This window comes from Equus asinus, chromosome 22 (genome assembly GCF_041296235.1).
Source record: "Equus asinus isolate D_3611 breed Donkey chromosome 22, EquAss-T2T_v2, whole genome shotgun sequence".
NCBI classification, from domain to species: domain Eukaryota; kingdom Metazoa; phylum Chordata; class Mammalia; order Perissodactyla; family Equidae; genus Equus; species Equus asinus.
The window spans coordinates 18,633,762-18,652,442 of record NC_091811.1 but is presented as its reverse complement, the minus strand read 5'-3'; the positions used below and the strand labels follow the sequence as shown (position 1 = coordinate 18,652,442).

Genomic DNA, 18,681 nt, shown 5'->3' with positions numbered 1-18,681 from the left:
GGGTTCATAGGTTCAGGTCCTGGATGCAGACTTATATCACCCATCAAGCCATGCCATGGCAGTGTCCCATATACAAAGTAGAGGGAGATTGGCATGGATGTCAGCTCAGGGCCAATCTTCCTCACAAAAGAAAAAAAAGAAATTCCAATTATGAAATGCCAACAATAAAGAGGTGTCACAAATTTGAACAATAAAAACCCTCTCATTATCAAACTCCAAAACTGAAGTTCAAATTCCATTGCAAATTAAATTCCAAAGACATTAAAGTCAAAAATAATTGAAGTCCAAAGTTCTTAAGTTAAAGTCATAAAACCATCAGTCTCAATTTGTATTCATTTCCATCTGAGGCACAGGGTTTCCAATGCCTGGGCTAGAATGAGTTGGTTCCTACAAGGTTTCAGAGACTGGACTAGTTCCCAGGCAAGCCTTCCCTGAGCTCAGTTTTGAAAACTCCAAAGAGTTAATGAGACACAAGAATATCACAACATCAGCTTCACAACCACAAAATTTAGAAAACAAGCCATTCTCAGACTCCAATGCAGACATCCCAGGCAAAACTGAAATTATATTTCCAAAACCCAGTACTTGATGTTGCCAAGGACTGAGGAAGAAATTCAATAGTATCTAAGGAAAGGAGAAAAATCTTAGTTTTTGACCTCAACTTGATGCCGGTCAGTTTATGCCAACTGTTCAGAATCCATATCTTGTGAACTTAACCCATGGAAGGCAACACAAAGGGTACAGTGGCTGGCCCATGTGAAGGTTCACCCAGCCTGCACAAATGCAGAGCAAGTGACTGGCACAACTATGAGAAGATGGTGTGGGAACAGATAAAATAGCCCCTGCCCCTCCCAATGATGGCAGGTGGAATGTGCAACCGGAAGGAACAGGAACCACAGCAGAGCTAGTGACCCAGCCCCCAGTGGCAGCAATGCCAAAACCAGCAGCTCCACCATCAGCAAGGGCTGTATACAAGTCCCTGGGTCCTCAGGCCCCTGCCAGCAACAGCGACACCCATGAACCCAGTGGCACCCCTGGCAGTGGTGCAAACAGCACCCTAAGACAACCCAAGAACAGCAGCACAGGAGGTTCATGAGACAGCAGCATCTGAGCCCACAGAGAACCAGTGGAGGAACAGATGAGCCAGGTGACCAGAACCAAAGTAACCAAATAAGAAATAAGAAAAGGCGATTACTACCTCAAATGAGCTGGCAGAGGATCAATTCATCAAATACCTTGAAGAACTAAAGTAACACTACAGAACCGAAGGAAAATGACAACTCTCCAGAAACCAAAGTTGAAGTCACAGAAGACTACAATCTGACAGAAAATACAAAAATATGTATCATAAAGAAACTCAAGTTACAAGAAAACTCAGAAAGACAGTTCAATGAGTTTAGGAATAAAATTAATGAACAGAAGGAATACTTCACCAAGAAGAATGAAGCTCTAAAAAGAAAAAAAAAAAAGAAATTCTGTATATGAAGAACACAATTAATGAGATTTTAAAATTATATAGAAAGAATAAAAAATAGAGTAGATCTTATGGAGGATAGAATTAGTAACCTTGAAAATAAACAACTAGAAATGCTGCAGATGGATGAGGAGAGAGAACTAAGTTTTTTTTTTTTTAATGAAGGAATTCTTCAAGAAATATCCAAGTCAATCAGGAAAAGTAACATAAGCATTATAGGTATCCCAGAGGGAGAAGAGAGGGAGAAAGGAGCAAAGAACTAGTTCAAAGAAATAATAGCTGAGAACTTCCCAAATCTGGAGAAAGAACTGGGCATACAAGTACATAAAGCCCACAGAACTCATAATACATCAATGCAAAAAGACTTTCTCCAAGGCATATAATATTAAAACTGGCAAAAGTCAATGACGAAGAAAAAATATTAAGGGCAGCAAGAGAGAAGAAAATAACCTACAAAGGAACCCCCCATCAGGCTTTCAGTGGATTTCTCAGCAGAAGCTTATAGGCTAGGAGAGAATGGAATGATATATTCAAAATACTGAAAAACAAAAACTATCAATGAAGAATACTCTATCCAATGAAATTATACTTCAGATATGATGGAGAAATAAAAGCCTGCCCAGATTAACAAAAGCTGAGGGAGTTCATTGACACTAGACCTGCCTTACAAGAAATGATGAAGGGAGCCCTCATACCTGAAACAAAAAGGCAAAGGTTTACAAAGCTTTAAGCAAGGACGTAAATAGACAGACAAAATCAGAAAATTGCAGATCTCTATCAGAATAGGTTAGCAAATACTAAATTATAACATAAAAGATAAAGGGAAAGAGAGCATTGAAAATAACTATAAACACTTCAATTTAGTCACAAACTCATGACACAAAAAAAGAATAATTTGTGACATCAAAAACATAGAAGAGGAGGAGGAGAGGGATGGAACCTACTTAGGCTAATGGAGATAAGAGGCTATCAGAAAATGGACTATCGCACGTATGATATCTTTTATACAAACCTCATGGTAACCACAAAACAAAAAATCAGAGCAGACTCACAAATAAAAAATAAAGAGAAAAACATCACAGAAAACTACCACACTGAAATGGCAGTCAGAAATACAACGGAAAAGAAATAGTGAAAATATAGAACAACAGAAAACAGGAGATAAAATGGCAATATTAAGCCCTCATGTATCAATAATCACTCTAACTGTAAATGCATTGAATTCACCAATCAAAAGACACAGAGTGGCTGGATGGATTAAAAGACGAGACCCAACAATATGCTCCCTCCAGGAAACACATCTCAGCTCTAAAGACAAGCATAGGCTCAGAGTGAAGGGGTGAAAAATGATACTTCAAGCAAGTGGCAAGCAAAAGAAAGTGGATATAGCCATACTTATATCAGAAAAAGCACACTTCAAGATAAAAAAGGTAATAAGAGAAAAAGATGGGCTTTATATAATGATAAAAGACATTCCACCAAGAAGACATAACACTCATTAATAGAAATGCACCTAAGACAACAGCACCAAAGTATATAAAGCAACTATTAATACACCTAAAAGGAGAAACTGACAGCAAAACTCAGCTCTCCACTTTTGTCAATGCATAGATCATCCAGACAGAAATTCAACAAGGTAACAGTGGGCTCAAATGAAACACTAGAACAGATGAACTTAGTAGATATATATATAGAACATTACACCCAAAAACAGCTGAATACACATTCTTCTCAAGTGCACATGGAACATTTTCAAAGATAGACCATAGGTTGGGAAGTAAGGCAAGCCTCAATAAATTTAAGAGCATTGAAATTATATCAAGCATCTTTTCCAACCACAGTGCTATGAAACTGGAAATCAACTACAAGAAAAAAGCTGGGAAAGTCAGAAATATGCGGAGACTAAACAACATGCTACTGAACAACCATTGGATCAATGAAGAAGTCAAAGGAGAAATCAAAACATACCTGGAGACAAATGAAAATGAAAACACAGCATACCAACTCTTATGGGATGCAGCAAAAGCAGTACTAAGAGGGAAATTTATAGCAATACAGGTCTACGTCAACAAACAAGAAAAATCTCAAATAAGTAATCTTAAACTACACCTAAAAGAACTAGAAAAAGAAGAACAAATAAAACCCAAAGTCAGCAGAAGGAGGGAAATAATAAAGATCAGAGTAGAAATAAATGAAATAGAGACTTAAAAAACTATAGAAAGGATCAATGAAACTAATAGATGGTTCTTTGAAAAGATAAACAAAATTGACAAACCCTTAGTCAGACCCACTAAGAAAAAAGAGAGAAGACTCAAATAAATAAAATTAGAAATGAAAGAGGATAAATTACAACAGATACCACAGAAATGCAAAGGATTATAAGAGAATACTATGAAAAGCTATGTGCCAACAAATTGAATACTTTAGAAGAAATGGATAAATTCTTAGAATCATATAACCTCCTAAAACTGAATCAAGAAGAAATAGAGAATCTGAATAAACCAATCACAAGTAAAGAGATTGAAACAGTAATCAAAAACTAAAAACAAAAGTGCAGGACCAGATGCCTTCCCTGGTGAATTCTACCAAACATTCAAAGAAGATTTAATACCTACCCTTCCCAAACTATTCCAAAATATTGAAGAAGATGGGACACTTCCTAATTCATTCTATGAGGCCAACATTCCCAGATACCAAAACCAGATATGGAGAACACAAAAAAAGGAAAATTAAAGGCCAATATCACTGATGAACATGGATGCAAAAATCCTCAACAAGATATTAGCAAACAGAATAAAACAATACATCAAAAGGATCATACACCATGATCGAATGGGATTTATTCCAGGGCACAAGGATGGTTGAATATTTGCAATCCATGTGATACACTACTTTAACAAAATGAGAAATAAGAATCACATGATCATCTCAAAAGATGCAAAGAAAGCATTTGACAAGATCCAACATCAATTTATGATAAAAACTCTCAATAAAATGGGTATAGAAGGAAAGTACGTCAACATAATAAAGGCCATAGATGACAAACCCACAGCCAACATCATACACAATGGGGAAAAACTGAAAACCACTCCTCTGAGAACAGGAACAAGACAATGATGCCCATTCTTGCCACTCTTATTCAACACAGTATTGGAAGCTTTGGCCAGAGCAATTAGGCAAGAAAAAGAAACAAAAGGGATCCAAACTAGAAAGGAAGAAGCAAAATTCTCACTGTTTGTGGGTGACATGATTCTATATATTATAAAACCCTAATGAATCCATCAGAAAACCATTAGAAACAATCAACAACTACAGCAAAGTTGCAGGGTACAAAATCAACATACAAAAATCAGTTGCCATTCTATACACTAATGATGTACTAGCAAAAAGAGAAGTCAAGAATACAATCCCATTTACAATTGCAACAAAAAAAATAAAATATCTAGGAACACATTATACAAAGGACATGAAAGACCTATACACCGAAAACTGTAAGACTTGATTGAAAGAAACTGAAGAAGACATAAAGAAATGGAAAGAGATTCCATGCTCGTAGATTGGAAGAATAAACATAGTTAAAATGTCCATATTATGTAAAGCAATCTACAGATTCAGTGCAATCCCAATGAGAATCCCAATGACATTCTTCATGAAAATAGAACAAAGAATCCTAAAATTTATATGGAACAACAAAAGATCTCAAATATCCAAGCAATCCTGAGAAAAAGAACAACTTTGGAGATATCACAATCCCTGGCTTCAAAATATACTACGAAGCTATAGTAATCAAAACAGCATGGTACTGGCACAAAAACAGACACACACATCAATGGAACAGAACTGAGAGCCCAGAAATAAACCCACACATCTATGGACAGCTAATTTTCAACAAGGGAGCCAAGAACACACAATGGAGAAATGAAAGTCTCTTCAATAAATCGTGTTGGAAAAACAGGACACCACATGTAAAAGAGTGAAAGTAGATCATTACCTTACACCATGCACAAAAATCAACTCAAAGTGGATTAAAGACTTGAATGTAAGACCTGAAACCATAAAACTCCCAGAAGAAAATATAGGCAGTACACTCTTTGACATCAATCTTAGCAGCATCTTCTCAAATACTATGTCTACTCAGGCAAAGGAAACAAAAGAAAAAATAAACAAATGGGACTACATCAGACTAAAAAGCTTATGCAAGGCAAAGGAAACCATGAACAAAATGAACAGACAACCCACCAACTGGGAGAAAATATTTGTAAATCATATATCTGACGAGGGGTTAATTTCCAAAATATATAAAGAACACATACAACTCAACAACAAAAAAACAACCAGATCAAAAAATGGGAAGAGGATATGAACAGACATTTTTCCAAAGAAGATATACAGATGGCCTCAGGCACATGAAAAGATGTTCAACATCACTAATTATTAAGAAAATGCAAATCAAAACTACAATGAGATATCACCTTACACCCATCAGAATGGCTATAATTTACAAGACAAGAAATGAAAAATGTTGGAGAGGCTGTAGAGAAAAGGGAACCTTCATACACTGCTGGTGGAACACAAACTGACACAGCCACTGTGGAAAACAGTATGGAGATTTCTCAAAAAAAATTTTTTTTAAATACCATATGAACCAAATACTATAGTACTGGGTATTTATCCAAAGAACATGAAATCAACAATTCAAAGAGATTTATACATCCCTATGAATAATATCTGCAGCATTATTCAGAATAGCCAAGACATGGAAGCAACCCAAGTGTTACCGAACCTGTAGTGAGTTCGCTCACCTGTTGTGCAGCAAGCCAGTCTCTGACACCGGGTGTGGTGGAAGAAAGTAGGAATTCTATTTTTTGCACAGCGCTGAGCAAGGAGAGAGGGCTGCTAACACTCAAATCCCAAACTCCCCGAAAAGCTAAAAGGAAGGGTTTTTATTTGGGGTTTTAGGTAGGGGAGGAGGAGCACATGGCCTTGCTGGTCGGAGCTTTCCCACCAGCCTGTCTTTGGCCTTGAGACACTTGCAGAGAGGAGGGAGCTCATGACCTTGCTGGTCAGCAGCTTTCCCACCAGCCCATATCTCTTTGCGGGAGGAGATAGTCCAGGTGCTTGTGCTTAATGGTGTCTGTCTCCATGGAGAATAGTGGATTCTGGAGCCAGGAAGCCGGAGAGCAAGCAGGGAATGGGTGTTTTGCTTCTAACCCCATATATGTTGGGTTTAATGTGGGGAAACTGATACCAGGGTCGGTATCACAAGTGCCCATCAACTGATAAATGGATAAAGAAGACGGGGTACATATATACAATGGAATACTAGTCAGCTATTAAAAAAAAGACAAAATCACAACATGGATGGACCTTGAGGGTGTTATGCTAAGCGAAATAAGCCAGATAGAGAAAGACAAACACCGTATGATTTCACTCATGTGTGGAAGGTAAACAAATACATGGATAAAGAGAATAGATAGTGGCTACCAGAGCGAAGGGAGTTGGGGGGAGGGTGAAAGGGATAAAGGGGCACATATGTATGGTGACAGATAAAAACTAGACCATTGGTGGTGAACACAAAGCAGTCTATAACATATAATAATAATTATAATAATAATGTACACCTGAAACTTACACAATGTTATAAGCCAACATGACCTAAAAAAAATAATTTAAAGAAAACTCTTGAACAATGGGATTTGATGAGCTTCCTGGTTGGTGAACATACCCACATTTGGAGAGGATGGTGCATCCCAGTTCCATGGGGACAGAAGCTCCTGGCCCTCAGAACGCTTCTAGACCTCACTATGTGCCTCTTCAACTAGCTGTTCATCTATGTCCTATGTAATATCCTTTATAATAAAGCGGTAAATGTAAGTAAATATTTCTCTGAATTCTGTGAACTGCTCTAGCAAATTAATCAAATCCAAGAAGGCATGTGGGAGCCTCTGATTTATAGCCAGTAGTTGATCAGAAGCACAGGCAACAACCTGGGCTTGCAATTTGCATCTGAAGTGGGGCCAGTCTTGTGGGACGACGCGCTTAACCTCTGGGATATGACACTGTCTCCAGATAGATAGTGTCAAAATTGAGTCAAATTTGTAGGAACCCAGTGTCAGCTGAGAGTTGGAGATTTGTTTCGTGGTGTGGGAAAAAAATACACTAGAGGCAGGGATAAGGTCCAAGGAGAGAATGCTGGGGAGTCAGAATTTACAAGGTAGGAAGAGGAGCTTAAAAAGGAGCCTGAGAGGAGCCTGTCCAGTAGCATGGCTATTGGGTTTGTGCACTCTGCTTCAGCAGCCCAGGGTTCTCCAGTTCAGATCCCAGGTGCAGACCCATACAGCGCTTACTAAGCCATGCTGTGGCAGGCATCCACACATAAAATGGAGGAAGATGGGCATGGATGTTAGTTCAAGGCCAATCTTCCTCAAAAATAAAAAAAGGAGCCTGAGAAAGAACACAAGCAGTAAGTGGAAAGTCAAGAGGGTAATACCAGAAAAGCCAAGAGAAGACAGAGTTTTAACACAAGGAGTTCCAATAAAAGACGGGGGAGTAAAGGTATGTTTACTTATTCCCTTCCCTACAACACCAAAATTAACAAAATTAACATTAGAAAAGAACCCTGCAGCTGCAGTGAAATTAGAAAATGGCTACAGCCCCAATCTTTGAGGAATATCTGCCAAGTATAACAAAAATTTGAACCAAAACAAGGTAGGACACCTGGAGCAGATACCTCCCCAGATATCAAGGGGAGATACATCAAGATATATGTCTCTAAAAGTATGTGAAAAGGCCCTGAGAGACTTAATCAAGAATCCTTTGGTAAGACAAAGAGGACTAGGAGCATGAGTGTGTCATGGTAGAAGCAAGGAATCCTTCTCAGCAAAGTCCCAGCATGTAAGCGCCATCTTTCTTTTCCCCATTCCAGACGCTCACTGGGAAAAATTGCCTGGAGGTGAGGCAGAGGTAAGAGGGAGGGCCTGCTTTATAGCTGTTGATTAGAGGTGGTTGAACAGAGATGTTGAAAAGAAACAACAGGCCCAAAATGTAGGCACTTGTGCTAAGCAAACCAAGACTTGATACGTAACCTAACGGCAGTCACAACCTCTCCTGGGATTGTAATACCAACTGGTCACTGCAGAATCTTCTGGTCAGCACCAATCAGCTAACCCTTTCCATCCCCCAAAGGAAGATGAGGTAATCTGCCACATACAACCCTTCCATCCCCCACAGGTAGATTACTTAAACCTGAAATAATCTTTTTTATTTATGACTTCCTTGTCTTTAAACACCTTTCCCTTTCTGGGATCCCTCATCCACTGCTGGTGGGAATGCACACTGGTGCAGTCACTATGGAAAACAGTATGGAGATTCCTCAAAAAACTAAAAATAGAAACACCATACAACCCAGCTATCTCACTACTGGGTATTTATCCAAAGAACTTGAAATCAACAAGACAAAGAGACTTATGCACTCCTAGGTTAATTGCAGCATTATTCACAATAGCCAAGACATGGAAACAACCCAAGTGCCCATCAACTGATGCATGAATAAAGATGTGGTATATGTAAACAATGGAATACTACTCAGTCATAAAAAAGACAAAATTGTCCCATTCGCAACCACATGGATGGACCTTGAGGGTATTATGCTAAGCAAAATAAGCCAGGCAGAGAAAGACAATCACCATATGATTTCACTCATTTGTGGAAGATAAACAAATTTACAAGACAAAGGTAACAGTTTAGTGATTACCAGGGGGAAGGGGCGTGCGGGGTGGGCACAAGGGGTGAAGGGACACATTTACATGGTATCTGACAAGTAATAATGTACAACTGAAATTTAATGTTATAAACTATTATGACCACAATGAAAATTTAAAAATTTTAAAACCTTTCCCTTTCTGTAGCCCTTTGGAGCTCCTCTCTACTTGCTGGATGGGATGCTCCCCAATTAATGAATTGTTCAATGAAGCCAATTATATCTTTAAAATTTACTTGGTTGAATTTTTGTTACTTAAGAGATGTGATGGCAGCAGTGAGAGCCAAAGTGAACTTCCAATGGCATTCGGAGACAACAAGAAACACAGGCGTGATACCTGTGAACCCCTTTTTAAGTTCACTTTCTTGGTATTTCCAAGGGCTAGGGGTAAGTCCCTCTCAGTTCTGAGCTCCACTCTCTTTGCATCGAGCTTCTAATCTAATTGGCTTTCCAGTCATTTTCCCCATTTGTTTGGAAACCCCAGCCCTTGGTTTTGTCCCCAGATCCCCACAGTCCACATTGGGAACTGCTGGTGGCAGCTGAAGTTCCCCACTTGTTTGGAATCAGCCCACAGTCCCCGTTTGTTGTGGTCTGTTAGTCCAATCCTTTCCCCAGGCCCCGGTTCTGCATGGGGAATTGGTGGTTACTGGCCGGAGTTGGACTAGATCCAACTTAAAAACTGGACTTGGTCCAAGATTCATTCTGATTTAAGCTGGACTGGGTCCAGTGTGAGGTCTTGGGTGAAAAAAAATTTAAGTAAAGAATGGGATCCTTAAAATACAAAGAGTTATGCATGCCACCTTCCGGCACACCTGCTTATTTTATGTCTAAGAACTATGGTCCCAGGAGCTATAAATAATTACAAGAATGGCAAAATCTTACTAAAGACAACCTAAAAGTTTTGTGTTCTGAGAGCTTGGTTTGGTAACCATCAAGTTGGGGGGCCCAAAACATGGCCAGACAGAAATGTGGCTTGCACCCATTTGCAGCTAATATGGCTGGACAGCAAGGTAGGTTGAAGCCCATTTGCCACTAAGAGCTCTAGCAAACCGCTGCCAGCCCTCAGGAAAATTACAATGGCCATTAGAAGGAATGTTCCAATTAGATAAGATCACTTAAGAAGTGCACTTAAAACTAACACTCCACCCCCCCAAAAAAAAAGGTAAGAGTTCCCAAATTAAATAAACAGAATGGGATACCTATTTTAATTGGTATGCAGAAGCTCAAAAAGGCTTCAAAATTCCAAAATATCCTCATGGAAAGATTTGTTGTAAAAGGCTAATGAAAAATTAAAAACACAAGAGGTACCTAGAACAAAAGAGAATAGGACTGACATGATTCCTGCTGCTCCCCTCTATCCTCCTTTGAGCACTCATTCTACTTATCCTCCATCTAAATTGCTTTTATGTGACTGTAAACCACTTTGCCAAGTTAATAGCCTGGCAGCCACTCCTATATCTACCTTCGAAGAAGGGCCACCATATGGGCCCCTCCCAGAGTTGATGAGACTCTGAGGGATGTCCTAGTAAACTGCTACATTATTCCCTTGAATAGCTAAGGGGAAACTAAAATTTAAATTAAGAAGAAACCTTGCCAAATTCTGGTAAATATTAGAGCTACGCTCTCTACTTTAAACCCCACCCAGAACCTGCAGATGGGATCCGGAAAAAAAAAAAACCGACAGAAGCCAACTAAGGATGAGAATTCTTACAAAGAGTCAGCTCTGCCAGGTCTCTGTCTACAGTGCCCAGTTGAGAGAGGAAAATAAAATGTCATGTTGTCCCTTCTTTCCAAACCTAGACCCATCGGCTATTGATCTTTTCTGTCCCAGGGATAGCTATAGCCTCCCTGCTTGTCTTGGTTCACAGCCTAAGAACTTGGCTTGGCTTTCTGCCTGCCCGAGATATGTAGGTTGTCAGTTCTTTCTTTTGGCTATCTTTGGGAGTGACTAGATCTTGTGAAGACAATATCTTTTATACCCTCTTTGAGGTGTTCAATACTACCAAAAAATATTTATTGTTTGGCCTGGCTTAAAACTGAAAAGATAGTTAAAAGAAATTTTTAAGTAGCTCTGTAGTAAAAAAAAAAATAAAAAGAAAAGAAAAGAAAATTGGCCAGACTGGAAGCTGGTATTCAGAGCCTGATAGGAATTTTTTTTTAGGACTTCTCTCCTAAGCTAAATAAAACTAGGTATCCAGAGGGAAGGAATCAAATTAGGAACAATGTAGTTAGATGAGTAGATCAACCTGCGATGTCATTTAGGCAGCAAGTCCAATTCTTTGAGGAATTGAGAGCAACTGTCCCTATCTTACAAATCTTTGAAAAACTAGAAATACAGCTCTAGAGAACTGAAGGAAAAAAGAAAGGGAAAAAAGTTCTTTTAAAGATTACCTGTCAAGGACAAACACAAATCATGTGTCGTCTCCACAAAAATCAGTAGAAAAAGCTCCAGCCCTCTGAGCAGGTACCCTAATTTATTCATAACATCTACCAAAAAATAACTTAGATACAACTTCTCTTATAACTAGTGAGTTTTACATTGTTGTACCTGTCTCATGGCTAAAATTTTAAAATGAAGCTATAAGGCCTCTGTATCTGTCTGCACGTTCATGTATGTCTAGGTATGTTATAGCTGTGCAATATTTTCTGCCTCCAGGTGGTATTGCCAAAATAAATTTGCAAAAGATCTCTATTTGATGGCTTAAAAACAAACAAGTACTTATATGACTTGAAGAAATATAACAAAAACTAACCCAAAATGCTTTTCAAGTTCATGTGATCTAGGATTAAAACAGACATGTCTTTAGAGTTACCAACATTGAACATAATGCAAACGTACAACTTTTATTCTGTCTGGGTTGATTAGTCCAATAAGTTCACATTATCTCTGTTACAAAATTTGTCAGCAGGAAAAGTAACTAGATACGATGAAATTTTCATAAGTAATCTAAATCTAATCATAGAAAACAAGTAAATTAAATGGATGTAAATGAGATAAAGGTTTCTAGGTAAACTTTTAAAATAGTTTCCCCCAAATCTTTTTGGTAACTTGAAACTTTAAAGTTTTGCTAAGTTAAATGATGGATAGTCATTGAATATCTGGATCATTCCCAAATAAGATAAAATACTGAAACATTTTGACTGAACATAGATTTATCCAATTTGGCTTCCTCTTACAGAGAACAAAAGATACTTGGGTCTATTAGTAAATATATCTGGTGCCATGCTGAAAAGTTTTCTTTTCATGAGAAAGCACATGTTTTTAGAAATTATAAAATGTATTTATAAATTTGTCAATCTATAGAATGCTAATGTAAAAAACAGCTTATAATTGCTTACTTTTTACTTTTCACTAGAAATTAAAGGTTTCTAAGGGTTAAAACATTTTAATATATATGATTAAAAGCTACTAGAAATGACAGTGAAACATCTCTGTATGCAAGGAAAGTAGGATGTGCATTTTCAGTAAAAGAAGATTTATGGAAAAGGAATCTTTGCCTATTTTTTTTTATCAAGGTCATAATAGTTTATAACCTTGTGAAATTTCAGTTGTATATTATTATTTGTCAGTCACCATATAAATGTGCCCCTTCACCCCTTGTGCCCCCCCAACCCCCTTCCCCTCTGGCAACCACCAAACTGTTCTCGGAAAAGGAATCTTTGAAAAGAATTTTATGTGTAGTCATGCAGTGCTAAGATTAGAACGACTTTAAGCAAATGATTTTTAAGACCAAAAGTAAGCTGGTGCAAAAATTAAAATTCGGCTTTCTCTTTTAAAAGGACAAAGTTTTCTAGGAATATTGGTCTGCTTTTGATAAGAGACTATAAAAGATTTTCCTTTACTTTTTTAAGTAATCCACCTAGAAAACAAAGAATATGTGTCTTGTCAAAATAATTACCATGTTCATGTTGTTTTTATCAGGCCTTTGGTTACTTAAGAAGACTGAGTCTTCTCTATTAAAAAAGCTAAGTTTGAGTGATGTCAGCGTCATGGCAGAGTGAGGTCTCTCAGAAATCTTTCCCCTCCAATATACGATGAAAAAAAAATCCACACCCCAACAGGGGACTTCCAAACACAACACAAAAAACGTCAGAGAGACCCACGCAGCCATATGACAGGGGGCAGAGAGGCAGGAGCCCCCTCAGAGGAGGTGAATGGGGTAAGAGAAAACTTCTCTTCCTCCCCTAAAGACTGTGATCGGGACCGCGGGAGGCCTCCAAGAGGGAAGGAATGGGGGAGGGGACGTTGGTTTGTGGGAACATCAAAGACTCCCAAGAGCCCTTGCAGCCTAGAGAGAAGCCCTCTACTGGGGTGAAAGCTTTTGTGGGGGTTGACCTTATCAAGCCAATACCCCAGGAGAGCAGAGCAAGAAAGCCCCGAGAGCACGCAGGAGAAAGCACCCCTCCCCCCTACCTGCCCAATGCCAGCTCCAGCCCCTGGGATTTCAGCTGAAGGCAGGGGGCTCAGAATATGCAGCTCTTGACCCCCACCCAGTGGCGATAGGTGGTAACTGCAACCAAATAATATCAGGACGCATAGGAATTGAGCCCCTGCCTCCAGCAATATCAAGCACTATATTAGATCTCCAGATCAGAGAGAAAATGACAAGTACCCAGAAATCAGTTCTGAGGATGCAGAAATACGTAGTCAAAATGACAAAGAATTCAAAACAGCTATCATCAAAAAACTCAAGGAGGTAAAAGAGAATGTAGAGAAATAATTCAACGAATTCAGGAGCTACTTCACGAAAGAGACTGAAACTATAAAGAAGAATCAATCAGAAATATTAGAGATGAAAGACACAATGGAAGAAATAACACAAAATACAGATTCCCTGAATGCTTGAGTGGACACCATAGAGGAACATATCAGCATAATTGAAGATAGCCATGTTGAAATGTTCCTGATAGAGGAGGAGCGAGAACTAAGGCTAAAAAGAAATGAAGAAAGTCTCCGAGAAATAGCCAACTCAATTAGGAAATGCAACAGAAGAATTATAGGTATTCAAGAAGGAGAAGAGAAGGAGAATGGAGCAGAAAGCTCGTTCAAAGAAATAATAGCAGAGAACTTCCCAAACATAGGGAAGGAAATCCATGTGGAAGAGGCTACCAGATCTCCTAAATATGTCAATGTAAAAAGACCTACTGCAAGGCATATAGTAGTGAAACTGGCAAAACTGAATGACAAAGAAAGAATACTAAGGGCAGCAAGGCAGAAGAAAATAACCTACAAAGGAACCCCCATCAGGCTTTCAGCAGATTTCTCTGCAGAAATCTTACAGGCTAGGAGAGACTGGAATGACATATTCAAATCATTGAAGGAAAAAGCTTTCAGCCAAGAATACTCTATCCAGCAAAAATATCCTTCAGATATCATGGAGAAATAAAAACTTTCCCAGACAAACATAAGCTAAGCCACGAGACCCCCTCTACAAGAAATCTTCAAGAAGGCCCTCATACTTGGGAAAAAAGGGGGGGATAAAGGGGTTACAAAGCACAGAGTAAGGAGATAAATAGGTAGACATAATCAGAGCAGGATAGCAAATACTCAAGTATAGCATTAAAGGCAAAAGGAAGGAAAACACCAAAAACAAAGATAATCTGTCATTTTAACCACAAACTCATAACACAAGATAGAATAAGATGAAAGAAAAACAACTTAGGAGGGGAAGAGGAAAGGGACTGAATTGGTTTAGTCTAAGGAAATTAGAAGTCATCAGAAAAAGGACTATCTTATCCATGAGATTTTGAATACAAACCTCATGGTAACCACTAAACAAAAAATCAGAACAGAGACACAAATAATAAATAAGGAGAAAGCAAAGAAACACAACATAAAAAACTATACAACTGAATTGGTAGACCAAAATATACAGGACAAGAAACAAAGAAAATGCAGGAGAACTGGAAAACAAGTGATAAAATGGAAGCATTAAGCCCTCATATGTCGATAATCACCCTAAACATAAATGGAATGAGTTCTCCAACAAAAAGAAACAGAGTGGTGAGATGGATTAAAGAACAAGCCCCAACAATATGCTGCCTCCAGGAAACACATCTCAGCTCCAATGACAAACATAGGGTCACAGTGAAGGGATGGAAGAGGATACTCCAAGCTAATGGCAAACAAAAGAAAGCAGGTGTCACAATACTTATATCAGACACATGAGACTTCAAGATAAGACAAGTAAAGAATGACAAAGTGGGGCAGTATATAATGATCAAAGGGACATTCCATCAAGAAGAAATAACACTCATAAATATCTATGCACCATATCTATGGTGCCCACTATAAATACAGGAGCACCAAAGTACATAAAGCAACACCTAGAAGAAGACATTAATAATAACACAATAGTAGTAGGGGACCTCAACACTCCACTCACATCAATGGATACATCATCCAGACAGAAAATCAACAAGGAAACAGTAGAATTAAATGAAAAACTAGATCAGATGGGCTTAATACACATATATAGATCACTTCATCCAAAAACAGCAGAATACACATTGTTCTCAAGTGTGCATGGAATATTCTCAAGAATAGACCATATGGTGGGAAACAAGGCAAGCTTCAATAAATTTAAGAAGAGTAAAATAATAACAAGCATCTTTTCTGATCATAATGCTATAAAGCTAGAAATTAATTACAAGAAAAAAGCTGAGAAAAGGACAAAGATGTGGAGACTAAACAACATGCTATTGAACGAGCAGTGGATCATCGAGGAAATTAAAGGAGAAATCAAAAAATATCTGGAGACAAATGAAAATGAAAACATACCATTCCAGCTCATATAGGATGCAGCAAAAGCCTTATTAAGAGGGAAATTTATCATAATACAAGCACACCTTAACAAACAAGAAAAAAACAAATAAGTAATCTCAAAACTACACCTAATTGAATTACAAAAAGAACAAACAAAGCCCAAAGTCAGCAGAAGGAGATAAACAATAAAAATCAGAGCAGAAATTAATGCTATTGAAACAAAAAAGGCAGTAGAAAGGATCATTGAAACAAAAAGCTGGTTCTTTGAGAAGATAAATAAAACTGACAAACCCCTAGCCAGTCTTACAAAGAAAAAAAGAGAGAAAGCTCAGATGAATAAAATTAGAAATGCAAGAGGAGAAATAACAACACAGAATACAACCACAGAGATACAAGACTATAAGAGAATACTATGAAAAACTATATGCCAACAAAATGGACAGTCTAGAGGAAATTGATAAATTCTTAGACTCTTACAACCTCACAAAGCTGAATGAAGAAGAAATAGAGAATCTGAATAGACCAATCACAAGTAAAGAGATTCAAACAGTCATCGAAAGCATCCCAAAGAATAAAAGCCCAGGGACTGGCCCCGTGACCAAGTGGTTAAGTTCGTGCGCTCCACTGCAGGCGGCCCAGTGTTTCATTGGTTCGAATCCTGGGCGCAGACATGGCACTGCTCATCAAACCACGCTGAGGCAGCGTCCCACATGCCACAACTAGAAGGACCCACAACGAAGAATATACAACTATGTACTGGGGGGCTTTGGGGAGAAAAAGGAAAAAAAATAAAATCTTAAAAAAAAAAAAAAAAGAATAAAAGCCCAGGACCAGATGGCTTCCCTGGGGAATGCTACCAAACTTTCAGAGAGAATTTAATACCTATCCTTCTCAAGCTATTCAAAAAAATTAGGGAAAATGGAATTCTTCCTAACACATTCTACAAGGCCAACATCACTCTGATACCAAAGCCTGACAAGGACAACACAAAAAAGGAAAACTACAGGCCAATATTGCTGATGAACATAAAGGCAAAAATCCTCAACAAAATATTGGCAACCCAAATACAGCAATACACCAAAAAGATTATACACCACGATCAAGTGGGATTTATTCCAGGGACAAAGGGATGGTTCAACATCCGCAAATTAATCGTGTGATACATCACATTAACAAATTGAGGAATAAAACCCAATAATCATCTCAATAGATGCAAGGAAAGCATTTGACAAGATCCAACAACATTTATGATAAAAAGCCTTAACAAAATGGGGATAGAAGGAAACAACCTCAACATAATAAAGACAATATATGACAAACCCACAGCCAACATCATACTCAACGGGGAAAAACTGAATGCCATCCCTCTGAGAACAGCAACAAGACAAGGATGCCCACTATCACCACTCTTATTCACCATAGTACTGGAGGTTTTGGCCAGAGCAATTAGGCAAGAGAAAAAAATAAAAGGAATCCAAATAGGGAGTGAAGAAGTGAAACTCTCACTGTTTGCAGACGACATGATCTTATAAATAGAAAACCCTAAAGTTTTTTTCCGGAAAACTATCAGAAATAACAACAACTACACTAAAGTTGCAGGGTACAAAATCAACTTACAATAAGCAGTTGTATTTCTGTACTCTAATAACAAACTTACAGAAAGAGAACTCAAGAATACAATTCCATTTACAGTCACAAAAAGAAGAATAAAGTACCTAGGAATAAATTTAACTAAGGAGGTGAAGGACTTATACAATGAAAACTATAAGACATTATTGAAAGAAATAGATAATGACATAAAGAGATGGAAAGAGATTCCATGCACAAGGATTGGAAGAATAAACATAATTAAAATGTCCTTACTACCCAAAGCAATCTACAAATTCAATGCAATCCCAATCAGAATCCCAATGACATTCTTCATGGAAATAGAGCAAATAATCCTAAAACTCATATGGGGCAACAAAAGACATCGAATTGCTAAAGCAACATTGAGAAAATAAGAACAAAGCTGGAGGCATCACAATCCCTGACTTCGAAATGTACTACAAAGCCATAGTGACCAAAACAGCATGGTACTGGTACAAAAACAGACACACAGATCAATGGAACAGAACTGAAAGCCCAGAAATATACAGCACATATATGGACAGCTAGTCTTTGACAAAGGTGCCAAGAACATACAATGGAGAAAAGACAGTCTCTTCGATAAATGGTGTTGGGAAAACTGGACAGCCACACACAAAAGAATGAAAGTAGACCATTATGTCATGCCATACACAAAAATAAACTCAAAATGTATCAAAGACTTGAAGTCCTGAAACCATAAAACTTCTGGAAGATAACATAGGTAGTACACTCTTTGACATCAAACTTAAAAGTTCGTTTTGAATACCATGTCTTCTCAGAGAAGGGAAAAAGTAAACAAGTGGGACTTCATCAGACTAAAGAGCTTCTGCAAGGCAAAAGAAACTAGGATCAAAACAAAAAGACAACCCACCAACTGGGACAAAATTTTTGCAAATCATATATCCAACAAGGGGTAAATCTCCATAATATATAAGGAACTCACACAACTGAACAACAAAAAACAAACAGCCCGATTAAAAAATGAGAAGAGGATATGAACAGACATTTTTCCAAAGAAGATATACAGATGGCCAATAAACACATGAAAAGATG

The 18,681-nt window shown here is 38.1% G+C and overlaps 1 protein-coding gene across 2 annotated transcripts in view; it reads right to left on the bottom strand.

Annotated features, from left to right (window-relative positions):
• C1S (complement C1s) overlaps positions 1-18,681 on the bottom strand; it is a 45,991-nt gene that overhangs the window by 12,922 nt on the left and 14,388 nt on the right. The window contains exon 1 of one of the 2 annotated variants that reach the window (XM_070494149.1): positions 13,648-13,685. The exons of the other annotated variant lie outside the window; for it this stretch is intronic. The gene's annotated coding sequence lies outside the window, so the exon portion shown is untranslated. Of the gene's footprint in view, positions 1-13,647; positions 13,686-18,681 lie in introns of those variants that run through there. 2 annotated transcript variants of the gene reach the window in all.